Below are 19,794 nucleotides of genomic sequence, written 5' to 3' on the forward strand. Positions count from 1 at the left end.
GGTTTAGGGGCATGGGGAGTGGTGTTAACTTTTTGTTTTACTCATACTACATAGATGTGTACTCTGTAAAAATACCTTTATCTGTATTTGTATCTGCATCTGAGTCTACACCTGTATCTGTATCTATATCTGGATCTATGTCTATCTATCTGTAGATCTGATGCAGGATTTTTGCTCCTTAGTTCAGCTAAATCCGGGTTCTTGTCTCACAACCAGGAAAAATTAGGCACGTGGACACATTGACAGGTGAGGAGGGTGGAATTTATTAAGCAAAAGGAAAGCTGTCAGCAAAGAGAGGGGTCCTGGACACAGGTTTCCACCTCACAAATTGAATACCAGGCTACCACACACAAGCTGAAGAAGCCAGGCTCTTCCCCTGCATAAGGAGCAAATTTTTGGTGGCTCTACCCTGTCTTTCCAATGTGCCTGCAGGCCCTTCGTCTGAGCCACTGTACACTGCGTGTGTTAAAGGATGAAATTTTTCACCATGGGCATGTTTAGGCAAAACCCTGGTGCACACTGACCTGGGTAGGTCAGAGGTTCTCCAGGGACCCTCCCTTATCTCCCTAGGCATTTGTCTGTCTCTTGCCACTATCTTATCTACATATTTTAGTTCCAACTCTGGGGCTAGAAAATTAATCTTTAATCAAAGAACATACTTGCTTTCTGTTGTTTCTCAATGCTCAGGGAGACTGAATGGCAATTTGGGTCTGAATGACAATTCACCAGTGCGGCTTATGGGCCCGTGCTGGTTCAGGGGTTATTCTCTATTCTAATTAACCAGGGACAATTAGCAGGGGCAGTGGGACTTAGACTTCTTAAGCACAGAAAGTGAGGGGAGAAGACTGCAAAAGAAATTTACAGGTGCATTCTCCAAACAACAATAATTCCACCACCTAAGGCATCAGGATTACATTTTCAGTATGCATTACTTGGGACATTTGTTTAAAATGCAGCTTCCAGTGCTCCATCTTTTAACACGGTTGCTGATGTTGAAAAGACTAACATGACACATTTTTACATGTTGGTAAGGTTCATGCTCTTAAGCTATGATAAATAAAAAGATATCTGAAATTAATCTTTTCAGTATAAAGACGTATTTTTAGTAACATTTTCTGAGTGTTCTTGTGGAACTAACAAAATGAGAGTGGAAATTCCTTTTTTTTTTTTCAAGATGGAGTCTCGCTCTGTTGCCAGACTGGAGTGCAGTGGCACAATCTTGGCTCACTGCAATCTCTGCCTCCCAGGTTCAAGTGATTCTCCTGCTTTAGCCTCCCGAATAACTGAGACTACAGGTGCATGCCACCACTACCAGCTAATTTTTGTATTTTTAGTAGAGACGGAGTTTCAACGTGTTGGCCAGGATGCTCTAGATCTCTTGACCTTGTGATCCCCCCGCCTCAGCCTCCCAAAGTGCTGGGATTGGAAGTTCTTTAAAAAAATGATACATGAGGTTACACATTTGATTAAAGTGAATCATATAAGAAGTAACCCAAAGCTTAGTTACAGGGTTATTAGGCTTTTATTATTCCTGGTAAATATTATTTAAAATTTAAACCATCTTTCATAAGATATTTTCTTGAAACTCTGAGTTTCCCTTATTGTAACCTAAAAACAATAATGAATTATATCTAGCTATGGACAATAACCCAAGTAAGTCTTTCTGCTGGGTACTTTTCAGTGTCATCCTGATATGACAACTTGAAAATAGTACTTGAAAAACATTACCTGCTTGTTATGAAAGATCCAAAAAAAAAAAAAAAAAGAATTGCTAGCTCTATTTATTTCTGGATAAGAAATATAGTTATAAAATTAATTACGACCATCACCTACATAAAGAACTAAAGGGATTCAGTAAAGTCAGTGCTAAAGTTACACATTCATTTGGCAAGATTAAACAATGAAAGATAATCTCACTTTCCAATATATCAATAAGTTGCCTAAGATCATGCAGCTAAAACATGGTACAGCCAGAACACAAACCCAGGCCATCTGCTTCCAAAGTCCATTAACTCTTCAGCCCACTAGACTTTTTCATGCATTTTTTTCCCCTCCAAATCATTTAAGATCTCTTTCTTAGAAACTACAAGGATCCATTTACAACATTACTAATTATTGAACAAATTTGGATAAATCTAGAGTCAAATCATTTATCCCCTGAAATATGACTATACTTAGTGGGCCTTCGCCAACTGGTTTCTCTAAGCCTCAGTCTCATCAACTGAAAATGATGAAAATAATGGGCTGTATCTCATTAACATTCTTATAAGGATCAAATACGTGATATATGTGAAGTGCCTTGCACAGAGGCTGGCAGGTGAGAACCACTCAATAAATTTTAGCTACTACTTGTGTACTTGCAGAAGATAGACATACTCAGTTAGCAATAAGGTGTTTAAGGTGTGCTCTATTACCGTGTGTGTTTTCATTTCTAGATGAATAACAGATTTATTTATTTATTTATTTATTTATTTATTTATTTATTTATTGAGACAGAGTCGCTCTGTCGCCCATGCTGGAGTGCAGTGGCACAATCTCAGCTCACTGCAAGTTCTGCTTCCTGGGTTCTCGCCATTCTCCCGCCTCAGCCTCCTGAGTAGCTGGGACTACAGATGCCTGTCACCACGCCTGGCTAATTTTTTTGTGTGTGTATTTTTAGTAGAGATGGGGTTTCACCGTGTTAACGAGGATGGTCTTAATCTCCTGACCTCGTGATCTACCCGCCTCGGCCTCCCAAAGTGCTGGGATTACAGGTGTGAGCCACGGCGCCAAGCTGATGAATAACAGATTTATTTAAAAACACCTCGTGATGTCATAGAAACTTCGGATGTAGTTATGATTAACACTATTATTTACCCTAATAAGCTTTTCTTACAGCTGTTCCTTTTCCAAAGATAACTAGGTAAACTAATAGGGAGACAGATGATGATAATGAAGATAGATAGGTAGATAGATAGATATAGACAGATAATAGATACAGATGAAATAACACACACAAAAATATATAAAAATGAATGCATACAGTACAATTTATAGTCATGCAACTTTTAGTGGAGTGTCTTATGTTTTTCTAGTTGTTTGCACACTTATTTTTTTGAATGACAACTTGAGTCCTTTTCTAGTTAAAGGAGTATGCATTTCCCTTCTTAAAAGGAGTGTACATTGTTTCTCTTCTTAAAAAATACATTTGGTATATTTATATATGCAGTCCTGCAACCTTTACCAGACCTACTTTAAATTTATTCTGTGACTGGATCCTGGACCCTTCTTCCAGCTGAATAACCTGGAGAAATTTCTGCTTTCTGGAGGGAAGCACTACTTGGGATATAGAATGTTTAAATGCTCTTACACCTCTCTTAATTTTTAGAGTTACTGGCTATGTAACACTTACTTCTCCCTGTTTATGTGTGCTGTCTTCCTCTCCCCACACATCTTCTTTGAAGTATTCCTGAGCTGCAACTCCTCCCCCATCCTCTTCTCGAACATTCTGAGGTGGTTTCCCTATTGTTTCCACTGCCAGCCAGCAGATTTTCCACTTGGAGAAAGGAGACGAGAAAAACTGAACTGTGGTCTAGCCAGCTTGCCTTCCCTAACTAGTTCTGTGTGTCTGATAGAAGGGAAACTTCTGTCTGCTACAGCATATTATTTTGGAATTGTGCTGTAAACATGCTCCTCCAAACTACACCATACAGAAACGCAAATGGTGTTAACTCCAGTCTGTGTCCCTTGGTACCTGGGCTGCTTCTTGGCATCACAGGTTGAGTTGACAGTGGCTTCCCTTAGTGGGGCTGAAATATGTGGCGAAGAGTTGTCATGAGGACCATGTGTTTGTGGAGAGGGCTGTGTCTGCCTGGGAGTCATAAATGGGACATGTAAGCTCTAAAGTTTCCTAAGAAGTGTTAATATTTAAGAGTAAATCCAGGAATTTGTAAATCAGCGGTTTTACTTTGAACAGAGCTCCAGCCAGTTGTGACATCGTTGAGTAAATTGGCAGCCTGTTTGCTGTTGTTTCCTCTTTTTGAAATTTAACCTCTTGGAAAAACAGCAGCCTGGGCTGTTATATGTCTCAACAGAGACCACCAGAATAGACCGCTTAAAATTGTTTTTTGATCTGCAGTACCAGTTCCCCTCTAGCAACTTTCTTTTTCTTCTTTTAAATCATTTTGACAGGACATCTTTGCTGGGTGCAATTTCTGTGTCCTTCGAAAAGCTGGGGGCAGAGCATTTAGGATGGAACATTCACTCTTAGGCATTTCCTTGAACTCACATTGTAAAGAAAGAAAGTTCTTCACATTTTCATGCCATGAATGGACACCTTTTTAAAGCCAGTTCCATGATGTTTAATTCCATACTTTTCAAATGTCAGACTTTTTAATGTTGTTTTTTGAGCACTTGAAGACTTAGAATTAGCTGGGTTTGAATGATTAACAATGATAGAGGTAATTATTATAATAATTCAAGCCATTGTTATAAATAATATGTTTAATATATCACAGCTTTATCACTTTTACATTAGAAACAAAAGCTTACCAATGGTTTCAAAAAGAAAAAAAAAAAGCTATATCATTTTTACATTATAAAAAAGCTTACCATTTGCTTCAAAAGAAAAGTTCATAGGGAAGAAGTAGGCTTTGCAAATAGATCAGTTCTAGGATATTCACACCCTGAACAATATGATGACTCATGATATTTCTCTTGGATTAGAATTGGTTCAAATCTTCCTTTACCACAAGCAACACGCTATACAACTAGCCAGAACCTACATTTTTGGCTTCCTTTTTTGTCTCAACTGTCAGTTGGTAGAATTCAACAGAAAAGAGATGTTTGAGACACTCAACCACGTTGGTAAAGTAATGTTTTGTTTGGAAATATTACAAACTGCTGCTTCAAAGTGCTTAATGAATGGGTATGTGTGTGTTTCTACATATTTTTAAGGAAACTAGAAGAGAGGAAATACAAACCTACACATGAAAGAGCCATGCCAAATTAAGTGCTCTGTCCTTTTTTATAAAGACATTCTGACAGGAGTTTGCCAAAACCCTATTGCAAATGAACATCACAACTTCTCCTAAACAAACTGAGAAATTCTGTGAATGGATGCCCAGTGTTTGCATGTGAATTGCCAAGAAATCACTGCCCACGGGATAGAAGTAGGAGAAAAAAAATATTGAAATGTCTGTATATGAGTATACCAACATCCTGCAGTTCAGACCATGGCTTCAAAGTCATGATGATCCCTCATTTATAAAGCCTTTAAATAGCAGGCAAACAGTGGCTCAGACAGAGGAGGAATTTTATAATATCTAGTTTCTTGTGGAAAAAGAATTGTTGGTGTCTCTTTTCCAAAAACCTGGAAAAATATATTTTAGCTTATTTTTCTATCTAGAGTTAGTTCAGTTTCACTTGGGGTCTCAGAAGCTAGAAAATTCCAACTATTAGAATAATAATCTTATGGATTTTTATTTTTAAGGCTTAATGAAAAAAAAATTAGTAAAATATTTTTAAGCAGAATTTCCTTGACCATGCTTGTGATAGGCAGTATGCTAACTGCCTTTAATACTACCCAATAAACTTAGTATGTTGGATCCTTATGAGCTAGGTAACTTAGTTCCCATTTTACAGCAACTTAATAAATTTTTAAAGAGTTCAGGAAATTTGTCTCAAATTACTTAACTAGCCAATGGCAGGTCTGGATTTTGAGCAAAATTCTATCTTACTCGAAATCCCGTGCTGCTCTTTATGATTATATTCTAATGAAGCCCTTATGTGAATAATAAGGAAAAGCTTAATCTTGCTTGATTCCAAAACACAAATTAAAAATTCTACTTATGACATAATTTTATCCATGGAACCAAATTAGTATGTATTTGGAAAAAAAAATTTATACCTTCTTCTATAATCTCTCGTGCTATTGTGGTGGCATAAACGCTTCTACTATCTTTACCCTTAATCTGATCAGAGGCCTACAAATATCAGGCATAGATGTGCTGCAACCTCCTTTCCCTTGCTCATGTCAGGCATCACTAGTAGAAAACAGCACGTTTTACAGAGAATAGCCTCAGCCTCATACTTCTCATCACAGTGCTCCAGATCAGCATTACCAGTAATCTGAGTTTGCACAATCCTCAAACACATATTTGCCATTAAAGATTCATCTCATTCTGCACACTGTTATCAGAAGAATTCCCTCAAAGTATTGCTTTCATAATTTCACTGTTCTGATCAAAATTAGTCAATGGCTCAATACTGCCTACTACTTATAATCAGGTCCCTAAGCTCTTCCCAGATCTTTCCAAAAGCTTCTTCTGGGCCTTTTCTTTACTCTTATGCATGGATTTTTACCTCTCCTGCTCTGAAGTTTGCATTGTCTTGCCACTTGTGTGTTTATTCTTAATTAAGAATGTTGCTTTGGGCCGGGCTTGGTGGCTCACGCCTGTAATCCCAGCACTTTGGGAGGCCAAGGCAGGTGGATCACCTGAGGTCAGGAATTCAAGACCAGTCTGGCCAACATGGTGAAACCCCATCTCTACTAAAAATACAAAAATTAGCCAGGTGTGGTGGCATGCGCCCGTAATCCCAGCTACTCGGGAGTCTGAAGCAGGACTATCACTTGAACCTGTGAGGCAGAGGTTGCAATGAGCTGAGATCATGACACTGTACTCCAGCCTGGGCAACAAGAGTGAGATTCTATCTCAAAAAAAAAAAAAAAAAAAAAAAAAAGTTGCTTTGTTCTTCTGTGGTGAGAAAATCACACCAATCATTTTACAGTCAAATTCCCAACTATTAAACAAAACTGATTTCATCTTTTCTCAAATCCTCAATATAGTAGAAGTTCTCTAATTTGATGAAAGCAAGACTAGTAGTTGATTTGCCAATCAACTACAACAGCAGCAAAAAAAAAAAAAAAAAAGAGAGAAAAAAAATGATCAGAGAAGGAATCCTAACAATGATACATATGCTTTATAAATACTCTGATTTAAAATGTTTAAAACTACACATGTGTTATTTCATTAAGCTTTTGATTCAGGGGATATTTTCCTGCGATTAAGAGTCTGCTAATAACAATCCTACAGTATCTTTCTTGCATACAATTCATCCATAATGCATCCTCCATGATTCCCAGTCTTGGTTTATTTAAAATAGAGCAAGAACCTTCCAAGTATTGTGAGTGTGAAGTCTTCCTATACACTTTTCTGATTTCTGCCCCAAATTTTAAAAAAGTTTTCTTGCAATATTCATTAGTAATTGTTTTTAGCCATTCATATATAAAAGTCTTCATAATGCAATCAATTTAGTTTTCATACAAAAAATCTCATACCTTACTTTCTGTACGATATTTCATTGATTTATGTTACATGATTTTAATAACAAGTGCCACTGGCAGTTTGGAATGAACACACTTGGGCTGCACACTGTTCAAGTGGCCCTAGCAGAGGGGTGCATGCTAGCTCTGAGCAGACAGTATGCTATGACAAAGGTCAGCGTGTTTGATGGGGTGAATGAAGAGCTGAATGTCTTCCAGAGTACTGGTTAAGTGGATAGTGAAGAGAGATTATTCTCATTTATATTTGTAATCTATATCATTACTCGACTTTGATTATACACTGCTTTTCGGGCGATAATTATCTTTCTCATCTAAACTGCTATAGTTGACTCCAGGAACATTGTTTACAATTCCTTTAGGGTCATCCTCATAGCAAAGCAGGGTCTTCCTCATAGCAAAGCACAGTGATATTTTACAGAATATATATGTATTTATATATACAGTATTCATTAAATTTTCTTTGCTCCTTACACTCAAATAGCAAGGTAGAAGTGAAGAGGCTTTTTAGAGCTACCCAGAAGAGAAACACTCCGAAGGTTCACAACTGGAAACAATATACCATATACAATTATGGATATGATATGGTATCCAAAGCACAAAATGAATTAGTGGCAACTGGGGTAACTGTTTAAGTAAATAAATAAATAAGATTTTTTTCTCGCTAAAATGTGACTTAAAATAACATTCTAGGCATTAAAAATTGAAATAATATTAAATCATAATTGAATTGAAATATTCTAGAAGTTAAACAATTCTTTAAAACCTTTTTTAAATTGTCTAGTTATTGACAAGTCACTCTATCATTTTCAACTTAACAAGAGAGAAATGGAAAAGCTGGGAGATTTGTCCAAGGTCACAGATCAAGTGATCTAAACATAGACAACCAACCACAGGGTACCCAAAATGTTCTTACTCAAAAGACTTAATAGCTTTTACCAAAAATAACTACTCCAGTCAAAGAGAAAAGGATAATTGCTACTTCCACAGACAACATAAGAAACCGACATCATTTCAGCCCAGAAAGAAACATTAAATGACCACCCACACACCCCATCACATATTTATCTCCTCCAGCTGCAAGACCCTCTTCTCTTTGGCTTCTCATTGACCTAGAAAGAAGAACTAATGAATAAATAAAGTCTAAAACAGATGCAAAGGCAGTCTGCATAAAAAGTACACTGCTGTGGGTTAGCAAAAATGTAATCTCTGGGTCAGCTCTTTCTTGCTCACTGCTGCTTTAGTCAAGAAGTCCAGCCAGCTCTTTGCAGAGACTGTGGTGATGCCACATCTGCCAATGCAAATACCTGGCTGTGCAGGACAGGAAACCTTAGCCAGGCCTCAAAAAGTCCTCAGCTTAGGCAACAGACAACCTTTGGCTAGCACTAACTTAACTCCTTTTTTTTTTTTGTCTGGACAACGAGTGGTTCCTGAGGCAGTCATGATTGACCAGATGTGTAGTTGTGTCTGATGCCCACACTTAAAAGAGTGCTCTGGCATGAGTGCTTGAGATTCATTCATTGTAGATGCATTTCTTTAAAACAGAGGTCAAGGGCCAGGCACAGTGGCTCACGCCTGTAATCCCAGCATTTTGGGAGGCCGAGGCAGGTGGATCATGAGGTCAGGAGATCAAGACCATCCTGGCTAACACAGTGAAACCCTATCTCTACTAAAAATACAAAAAATTAGCCAGGTATGGTGGTACATGCCTGTAGTCCCAGCTACTTGGGAGGCTAAGGCAGGAGAATCGCTTGAACTTGGGAGGCGGAGGTTGCAGTGAGCCAAGATCGTGCCACCGCACTCCAGCCTGGGTGACAGAGCGAGATTTCGTCTCAAAAAACAAAACAAAACACAACAAAACAAAAAAACCAGAGGTCAAACTGGTGACTCACAGTCCTATTTAGCCTTTAGATGGACTTCGTTCACCTCTATGGCTGTCTACTTATTCATTTAAAAAAAATTTTTAATTGCATTTAGATGGGCAGTTGTCAATTTCTGTGGTGTAAATACTCTAGATTTTGGGAGAGGTGCAGTATTTCTATCATACAGATGTGATAGAAATAAACTCAAATGCATATATAGTGGTCACATATAGTAACATAATTAGTGATGTGCTTTAAGTATTATTTTTTAAAAATAAATGTAATTTCATTGTAAGTTTGTATAATTTAAATTTTCATAATGGTCATGTTTAATAATCAGCTCTCAAAATTCAAGCAAATGTAACACTTGTCTCTTGTGAGTCAGGATAACCCCGCTGCTTCACGTGCTTGGATAACATATCATGATGATAGAAGCCATAGCATACAGTGGTTCAGGCTCTGGAGGCTGAATTTAAATCCCACAGTTTCATTTACTAGCTGTGTGAGCTTGTACAAACTACTCAACTTCACAGAACCTTGAGTTTCTCAGATGGAAAAATAAGTTAATGTTTATTTTGTGAGTTTACAGTGAGGAATAAATACAATAGTATATGTGAACGGCTTAGCACTAGATTTGGCACATAATAATCACTCAGTGAAAAATGAACATGTATTTATTTTAACTCGAGGCAGAAATTACTTCATCTGATTCTTTTTGCTACTACCGCAAAGACCTAACTGCAGCACCTCAAAGAAATGAGAAATTTCATGAGTAGAGGAAGGAAAGGAACCAGGGAGATCAGAAAAGACCAGGATGAAAGATAAGATGAAGGCACTGAGAAAGAATGAGAATAAAATAGGATCAAAGATACAGAAATAGGATAAGAGAGAGTAAAAAAACGCTGTTGCTTTTCCTAGTGCAAACCATGTCTATCCTATCCATTAGACATTCATTCTCAATTTCTCACAAAGGTTGTATAATCTCTGCATAAATTACTAAAATCATTTCTTGAAAGAACAGTACCAAATACCAAACAATCCCATCCCATCTCTTTGGCTTGATAATTAATGTTAAGCATGGAACCCATACTCAACCAGTTAGATTCTCTTGTCTTAAAATTTGGAATTCATTCCCAGAGACTGAAGTGAAGCAGTGTTGAGTGCTGCCAGTTGGGCAGCTCTGACTGGCCATGAGCAGATGAGGAAAGAAAACCAATCTTCAGAGTTGGAGAGAAACAAAATAACAACACACAGAAATGAACATCCCTTAGCCCCTTACAGAAAAAAGGAAAACAGAAGACAAATGATGGCTTTTCTTTCCTGTGAAGCCTGGCTATATCCCTTAACTTGGTTTCTATGAGATAAGCCGTTTTCCTTACCATAAACTTCCTTTACCTAAGCAAGCTTGGGTGGATCTCTTTTCCTTATAGCCAAATGATTCCTAACCAGATCATCCCTGCTGGTTCTAAAGTTCTGTGAAAATATACAAAAATCACAGTATTTGTAAAATACCAGAAGCTTGAAGGCATGTGATTTTAGCCCCTTTGATTTACATATGATCAGTGGAGTCCACAGAAATAAATGACTTGCACAGAGTCCATATTTAACTAGTAATTGAGCTATTCCAAACCTCAGCTCAGCTCAGCTGGGCCCCAGGCAGCGCCCTCTGCAGTAAAACGAAAATGGCATGGTTCTAATTTTGGAGTGGCAGCATGTTCAAGATGTGCTGACACTGTTCTCAAAGGCCAAATCCCATTTTCTTTTTGTCTGCTGTCTCACTTTATGAATAACGTCAGAACAGAACAGAAACAGGAAGCTGGTCTACTGAAAGACAAGGTTAAAACAAGGGCTTTGAGGTAAAATAAACCTGTGTTCAAATCCACACTCTTTTCCTGGCAGGCTGTTTGACTATGGGCAAGAGCCATGACCTCTCCAAGCCCCAGGTCCTCTTTGAAAAATGGAGATAAATAAAATTATATAATTTATTGTGTTGTTGGAGGATTAAGTAATATAATGCATAGAAGTCCCTCAATGTAGTGAACACTCACTGAATGTTGCATTGTTCTCGATCTTAGTATTGTCAATGATAATTGGTCAGGCAGGAGTCAAGAATCAATTCCAGTGGGTATTTTCACCTTGAGGTTGCAAAGACTTCTTTCCTCAATGTAAGTTTATATCATTATATCATCAGTACCAACATCTACACATGTATCTGTATCTTTTTTTTTTTTTTTTTTTTTTTTTTTTTTGAGACAGTCTCGCTCTGTCACCCAGGCTGGAGTGCAGTGGCGCCATCTGGGCTCACTGCAAGCTCTGCCTCCAGGGCTCACGTCATTCTCCTGCCTCAGCCTCCTGAGTAGTTGGGACTACAGGTGCCTGCCACCACACTTGGCTTTTTTTTTTTTTTTTTTTTTTTTTTTTTGTATTTTTAGTAGAGACGGGGTTTCACTGTGTTAGCCAGGATGGTCTCGATCTCCTGACCTCGTGATCTGCCTGCCTAGGCCTCCCAAAGTGCTGGGATTACAGGCGTGAGCCACCGCGCCTGGCCTACACATGTATCTTTCTACCTGTTACCAACTGGCCCTTCAAATACACTTACTAAACCGTTTATTAAGGATGTGAATGACTTCAGTCAAGAATATCATTGGGATTTAATGTGCTTTGAAAATGGAAACTTTTACACTCGGTGATTAAAAATTTGGCACTTAATGTAATAAACCATGAATGTTAACGGTCAGCATTAAAACACGTGATACCTATCCTGGAGCTTCTATAAGGCAGAGCTAACAATAATCACCAGGCTTGCAGTTCAAATCAGGAAATACTGTGTAAGCACAGCTACACTTCATTAATGCAGAAGAACTAAACTGTTTTCAGCTAGAAGGAATGTATAATGCAACATAATTAAGTGGAGATTGATCCACCTACAAACTTTAATTGACATTATTAAAGCTTTGAAATTCCACGAAGCAGTGTTTATTAGCAAGATCAAGGTAATCGAGGGCAGTGATTCTCAAGCTCCTATGGCGTAAGGATCAACACGAGGACCTTATAAAAAGTGTCTTTTCCCAAATCTCCCCTCAAGAAATTCAAATTCGGTGATTCTGTAGTGCTGACCAATTACTTATATTTTTATCAAACTCTGCAGGTAATTATAATCCAAATAATCTCGGTAGCACTCACGTTGAGAAACACTGATCTAGAATCTCAGATTGAGTAACATTTCGCATAGGAAGGAAGAAACGGCTTTGCAAAAGAGCGAGAGCTCTTCTCAGCAGGCTGGGATGGAATGCAGATCTAAGCCTCAAAGAAAGAAAAAAACCCCAACAACTCAAACTAGGCAAGTATTTTTAATTAGTCGTACCTTGACTCTCACTGAACTTTAGAGGGTAGGTTCTGTGGAAGCACCAGGTGTATTAGTTCAGTCTGTCCCAAGGGAATACAATGTCTCATGTGAAACAGCAGAAGGATAAAGGAATCCCAGTGTCAATAAATCATGCAGTGGACAAGAGAGGTATTTTTTCAACAATCTGTAGATAGGAATATCAAGCATACATTTCTGCAATAATGATTACCAAGTACTTATTTTAATAACATCTCAAAAATGAAGGGATTCTAAATTCCAGTGATAATACATTTCATCTGATACACTGTTGTTGAGTCTACCCACACCAAGGGAAGCAGCAGTAAAACTTTGTACAATAGTGGTTGGACTGGTGTTTGGGGCATTATAATTGTAATCTCATCCCTAATAACAACTAACTCTGCAATTTTGGGGAAGTCGTTTCACCACTCTGAATCTCAGAGTGTACTTGATATCTTGAAAGTTCCCTTCTGTTCCAGTGCTCTGCAATAAAGTGCCTACTATGAGCCATACACTGTTCTAAGCACTCCACTTAGAAATGAACCTGTTTAATCCTCACAATCATCCGATGAAGTATGTGCCCATACTTTAAACAATCTCCCTTTATAGACGAGCACAGTGAAGCACAAGAAGGTTAAGTGGCCTGCCCAAGGTCATTGTGATGGTTTATCTTCTATGCCAGCTTGGCTGGGCTACAATGCCCAGATATTTGGTCAAACATTCTGGATGTTTCCATGGGGGTGTTTTGGATGAGATTTATATTTAAATCGGTGGACTTTGAGTAAACTGATTGCTCCCATAATGTGGGTGAGCCTCAGCCAGTCAATTGGAAGGAAGCCTCAATAGCACAAAAGACCGCCATCCCCAGAGTAAGAGGGAACTCTGCCAGCAAACTGCCTATGAACTCCAACTGCAGTTCTCTCCTGAGTTGCCAGCCTGCATCCTTCTCAATCAGATTTTGGACTCATCAAGCCTCCACAACCATGTGAGCCAATATCTTAACATAAATCTCTTTGGCACTCTCTCTTTTTCTCTAAATCCTATTGTTTCTGTTTCTCTGGAGAACCCTGACAAAAACAGTTCCACAGTATTATGGTAGTGGAGCCAGGCTTTGGTCCCAGGCAGGCTAACTCTGCAGGTGGAGGATGAGGACTACTTTGTGCTTCCAGAGGTTAGCCAAGCATCCCTTTTAAGAATTCAGATGCTTCAGTGAATATAGACTTTTAAATAGTATTTGGTCTTAATGGTTTTTCTCTGGCTATCTGCACTGATGACATCATTCAATTGGGCATAATTAACTAATGCAAGCAGTGATTTGGAAGAATTTAACATCATCCATGTTTGATTACAGTAAATTGCGTGTTTGGGGAACATCCCTATCTTTCAGAGTTAAATGTAGGAAGTAACTACTTTCTTACAAAAAGTCCCTTGTCGAAAGAGGAAAAAAACTATCCAGATATAAGACAGTCTGACTTAAGTGTGGCAGTTTTTCTCTTCTTAAATGTTTACCTTTCTCTCCACTCAGTAGACACTGTCTTGAAAGTCTTGCAATTCCTGTTTGTAGTGGGTAGATTTTAAAATACCATCACTTTTAAAATCTTATCTATTTTTTTTTTTTTTTTTTTGAGACGGAGTCTTTCTCTGTCGCCCAGGCTGGAGTGCAGTGGCGCCATCTCGGCTCACTGCAAGCTCCGCCTCCCGGGTTCATGCCATTCTCCTGCCTCAGCCTCCCGAGCAGCTGGTACCACAGGCGCCCGCCACCATGCCTGGCTAATTTTTTGTATTTTTTAGTAGAGATGGGGTTTCACCATGTTAACCAGGATGGTCTCCATCTCCTGACCTCATGATCTGCCCACCTCAGCCTCCCAAAGTGCTGGGATTACAGGCGTGAGCCACCGTGCCCAGCCTATTTTTATTTAATCAAATGATAGTAGGCTCTTTTGCTTCCTTTGTAATGTGTGCGTATATGTCAATACTCACTTTCCTTCTCAAGATCCCAATTTAATCCTTGACCCTTAGATAAAGATGACCCTAGAAACATGGCTATGAACTACCTCAAGAATGGACATCTTCAACCAAGTCAATTAGCAGCAACTGTCCAAATAGCTGGTAAGAAGGAAAAAAAGCTAAAGGTATCCTGCATCTTTTTTTTTTTTTTTTTTAACTTGAAGTTAGTTTTGGAATCCTACGGAGAAGTCAACAAACATTTAAGAGTCAAGAGAGGCTGGACATGGGGGCTCACTCCTATAATTCCAGCACTTTGGGAGGTCGAGGTGGGCGGATCGCGAGGTCAAGAGATCGAAACCATCCTGGCCAAGAGATGGTGAAACCCGTCTCTTCTAAAAATACAAAAATTAACTGGGCGTAGTGGTGCATGCCTGTAGTCCCAGCTACTTGGGAGGCTGAGGCAGGAGAGTCGCTTGAAACCTGGTGGGACGGAGGTTGCAGTGAGTCAAGATCACACCACTGCGCTCCAACCTGGCAATAGAGCGAGACTCTGTCTCAGAAAAAAAAGAGTCGAGAGAAGCCCCTGCCTTCAAGCGTACTCAGTGTTAAGGACTGCAGGGCCTCCCTGGTGGAGGTCAGCCATGTCCATTATAGATGTGTCTAGTTTGAGGACCTAAAGGTTGATAACTCAGGAAAGGCAGAGTGCCTGTAAATGAAGGAAACACTTAGCTAAGGTTCAAGATCATTGAACTGTTTCTGGTTTTTATACATAGACTCATATGCTGTCTGTAGCTTCCTTGACCCAAACTATCAACTCTGAAACATGAAACAGTAGAGGAAGAAGAAGAGGAAGACTGAGTTGTTCTGTTTTAGACACAGGCTGAGTCCTTGCGGCCAGATTCAATCAGTGCAAAAGAGAAGGATTTGGAACAATTTGGTTAGTTTCCTTCCATCCAAATGTCTAGACACCCAAAGGGTTGTGCGGCCTGGCCTCTCACTATTCCCGTTAAAAGCTTCTCTTCACGGAAAATGTCATTGGTTATATGGTTTGTTTGTATTATGTTTGAACTTAATATATACTATTCTACCTTTGTCAACATTCATTCCCATTTTCTGTTAGCTTTAAACTATCCCAGATGCTGAGTAAATGTGAATTTGCTGGAATGTGGCTGGTCTCTGTAATCTGGTTGCACAATCACTACTCTCTCTCTCCAAATTCTGTATAAAGTCAATTTTAAGTATGCATTGTCTGGGGCATTTATATCCTGTAGATTAAGACAGATGCCAAAAGTGTAAAAAGGTAACCTTGATCTATTATTATTGGAGTCTATGCAGCTTAAAAGGAAAATGGACTCTCAAGTCTGAAAGCTTATCTGCTGTTCTCAATCACTTAATGCTCCAAACTGTATGCTCCCAATGTCCATTCTTTAGTTGGTTGTCAAGGTACTTCCCACTAGGCATTTAGCTTCTAGTATGTTCTGTTCAGAAAATACCCAGAGCTTCAAGGATGTCAATTTGGGTATCAAATATATGAATCCAGAGCAAAGTCACCTGCTACATAGCTTTCTTCAGCACCATAGTGTGATCACCTTCCCTGTGTCCAAGCTCTGCAGAGGTACAGAGTGTCTTGTCTGATAAAATTGTGCTTGAAAAAATGACACCCTAAATTGACTATGCAATACTGGCAAGACATGGGGATAATAAAAATGCATGGCCCATGTACCTTTTTGCTGAGATTTAGATATTCTTCCCCATCCTCAATCCTCTGCCATATTTTTAATATTTTTGCTTTTTTATATTAAGCTCTAAATACGAAAGGATGAGGAAAGTCACAAACAAGAGAATAAAGCTAACATAGGGAAGCATTAGCCTGGTCTCAGTAGAGAGACACAGTTTTGTGTATTGTTTATGAGTTACCCAGATAGACTATGTTAACAGACCAAAGAAAGAAGATTTAAAGAAATAAATCTGGTAACTTCAGAAAACATAGGGTGATCCTGGGGAAAATATATTTGCTTTTGTCCAAAACAAGATCAATACCACCTTTTAAAAGGAAGCTTTAGAAAAAAAAAAAAATCTCTGCATGTTGTATAAGCTTCCTGGAGTTTCCCAGTATCAATAGCTCTGTCTTTATACTGGCATTCTAATTGACTTTCCCTCATTTTTTTCCTTTTGTTGATCAATCTTTTTAATGAGCAATTTTGTGTAGTCAATTAGATCTAATTCTGTTGATAAAGAAAACTGAAAATAAATGAAGTCCTAAAAGTTCAGCTTAAGCTATTAAATCATTGATTAACCAAATAAAAACTACACCATATTTTTGGTTTAACCACTTGTTTAAGTTATATGTCAGCCTTTCTTCTATAGAAGTTGAGAAACTTGATTAATGAAAGCTGTTCTCTGTGGAAAAAAAGAACTTAGTTGTTCCATATGTCATAGAAAGGCTTGGTTGGAACTGAGCAGACTGTAATTCTTTCCTTTCTGGAGGGAAATACGAAATTCTTTCCACAGCTGTTAGACTCTGATCTCAAAGCTAAATTAATTATTTTTATCTTTAGGATTTTTCTTCATTTGAGACCCACCATAGCAGGGTACACTCATGTCTAGTGGAAGAGGCAGCTGCAAACCTTGTGTAAATTTCAGGATTTTGCACTTACCTAACTCCTCTGAGTACCCAACTCCCCACACACCTAAAACACCATTGTTAACAATGTGGGTCTTTAAATCTTCTGAGGCTTCAAAAGCTGCAATCAGTTCAAAACTGTAGCTTGATCAAAGGCCTGTGTGTAAGGAAAAGAATGCTAAAAAAAGAAAATCTTTTGGAAAAATCATAATTTTGCCTCAGGCTAGATCTGAAGTACTAACCTACTGAGTTATACTTCCAAAGTTTAGAAGAGTGCTGTGTTTTCATCTTGGATATAGAAAGGTGGTGAATTGCCTTTGATTTCTCCTTCCTTGCTTTGAAACAAAGCAATTGTGAAAGTCTAATGCAATTGCATTCTAGCCAGTGTCCAGTGAGAAGATTCCCATGGGGCTCTTCAGCATCGTAGATTCATTCACTGCCCTTAACTGGCTTGTTGAACAAGGAGGTGTGAGTTTGGGAGTGGGTGGTTAAAATTAGTATATTTGGCACAGCAGAGAGTTGTCCATCACTGAAAAGAGAGATGATGAATATTGGTTCTAGGAATCTTCTCCTGAAATACACAATGCAAGGAGAGCTAGTAATGGTGAATGAGGAATGGGGCCAGGGATATGGAAGGCTGGACTACCCAGGACTTGAGGAATGGGCTATATCAGCCCATTCTGTATTCATAATGTACAACTGACAAGAGATCTTCACACTACTGTACTCTGACCCTCTGTCCCTTTTATAGATTCTAATGTCCTCATTTTCAAGTAAGATTGTGTGTGTGTGTGTGTGTGTGTGTGTTTTAAGTTAAAAGGGTAGTGGAACAAAAGTTGTTTGTACCTCTGCTTCCCCTCTCCTAAGAGAAATAAATTGTCCTTAGCTTTCTTTGCTATTACTTCCATTTGTTAGCAAAATTTGACTTTTACAGGCTTATGCTGATAACTAAGCCAGAATAAATGAAGTGAGAGATATACAGATTCATAACTGAAATGTGTAAGGGATTTACACAAAAGGATACAGTTTATGGTTTAATTCCTCAAGGAAAGTATCGTATGCAAGTGAGTCATTTTTGCATGACCTCAGCTGAGAAGAAGCTGGATTGAAAGAAATTCCAAAGGCATGGAAGAATGTCAGTCAGTTTACAAGAGCTATTTGGAAAATCATATATTTATTCATTCTGACACACCCCAAACACTGGATTTCACAATGCAGGAGCAAATAAAAATGAAGAACAAAACACCAATAAAGGAGTAGAATCTTACCTTAATAGGTAATGAATTATCAAGTGTATACTACAAAGGAAAAAAAGGGAAATAGAACAATGCTGTTGAAAAAACTTTATGTGATGATGAAAATGTTTACACCAACACTATTCAATACCAGTAGTCACTAGCCATATGGGACTATTGAGTGCTGAAAATATTTCTAATGTGAATAAATAACTAAGTTTTACCTTTTTCTCTAATTTTAGTTAATTTAAAATTAACATTTGGCTAGTGCTTCTCTCTTAGCCTGTCTCAAAAATAGCACTAAAGATGAAGAATACCAAATTCTTCTCTAAAATCTTTCACAATTTCATTGGCTGATCTCTGCCAAATATCTCCCTTGTATTTTATTTTCCTGTCTTTAAAATGGTGCTTACAATTCATGGTCTCTAAGTAAAAATGTTAGTGACATAATATGATTTAAATATAAGATTATTCAATATAAATATTCTATTGATAGATTTCTAATCTAAGAGGTAAGATATTTGGAAGTTAATTTCAACTTGTATTGAATTACTTGGGGTAGCATAATTACAGAAATGATTATGAAAAGTTCTCTCTGCTCAAAAAACTTAAACAAACATAGAAAGATAGATGTTGGGCCAGGCGCGGTGGCTTATGCCTGTAATCCCAGCACTTTGGGAAGCCAAGGTGGGTGGATGACCTGAGGTCAGGAGTTCGAGACCCGCCTGACCAACATGGAGAAACTCTGTCTCTACTAAAACTACAAAATTAGCTGGGTGTGGTAGCATGCGCCTATAATCCCAGCTACTTGGGAGGCTGAGGCAGGAGAATCACTTGAACCCGGGAGGCGAAGTTTGCAGTGAGCCGAGATTATGGCACTGCACTCCAGTCTGGGCAACAAGAGTGAAAAAAAAAAAAAAAAAGAAAAAAGAAACCCTGTCTCAAAAATAGATGTTGATATTATTTCAATTAAGCAATAGGAAAATAGATGAAGGGGCAATAAACTCTGACTGGGAGAGTGTATTTGTCTATCTTCACACTGCTGATAAAGACATACCCGAGACTGGGTAATTTACAGAGAAAAAGAGGCTCAGTGGACTCACAGTTCCATGTGGCTGGGGAGGCCTCACCATCATGGTGGAAGGCGAAAGGCACATCTTACATGGTGGCAGACAAGAAAGAATGAGAGCCAAGTGAAAAGGGAAACCTCTTATTAAACCATCAGATCTCGTGAGACTTACTCACTGCCATGACAACTGTATGAGTAAAAGCACCCCATGATTTGCTTATCTTCCACTGGGTCCCTCCAACAACACATGGGAATTATGGGAGCTACAGTTCATGATGAGATTTGTGTGGGGACACAGAGCCAAACCATATCAGAGAGAATTGGGATATTGAAAGACAAAGTTGAATTTGGGCTGAGTGTGACAGAGTAGGAA

General features: G+C 38.5%; 1 long non-coding RNA gene across 1 annotated transcript; it reads right to left on the bottom strand.

The window, feature by feature from the left end:
- Positions 1–247: 247 nt before the first annotated feature.
- Positions 248–19,514, bottom strand: LOC106992583 (uncharacterized). The gene is made up of 6 exons (XR_001438579.3): positions 19,456–19,514; positions 18,386–18,415; positions 18,142–18,217; positions 17,152–17,712; positions 3,392–4,410; positions 248–1,047 (listed from the first exon to the last, which is right to left on the bottom strand). It is a non-coding gene; the product is annotated as an uncharacterized LOC106992583 (long non-coding RNA).
- Between the last annotated feature and the right edge of the window lie 280 nt (positions 19,515–19,794).

The sequence above is a fragment of the Macaca mulatta genome, chromosome 12 (genome assembly GCF_049350105.2).
Source record: "Macaca mulatta isolate MMU2019108-1 chromosome 12, T2T-MMU8v2.0, whole genome shotgun sequence".
In the NCBI taxonomy this organism is placed as follows: domain Eukaryota; kingdom Metazoa; phylum Chordata; class Mammalia; order Primates; family Cercopithecidae; genus Macaca; species Macaca mulatta.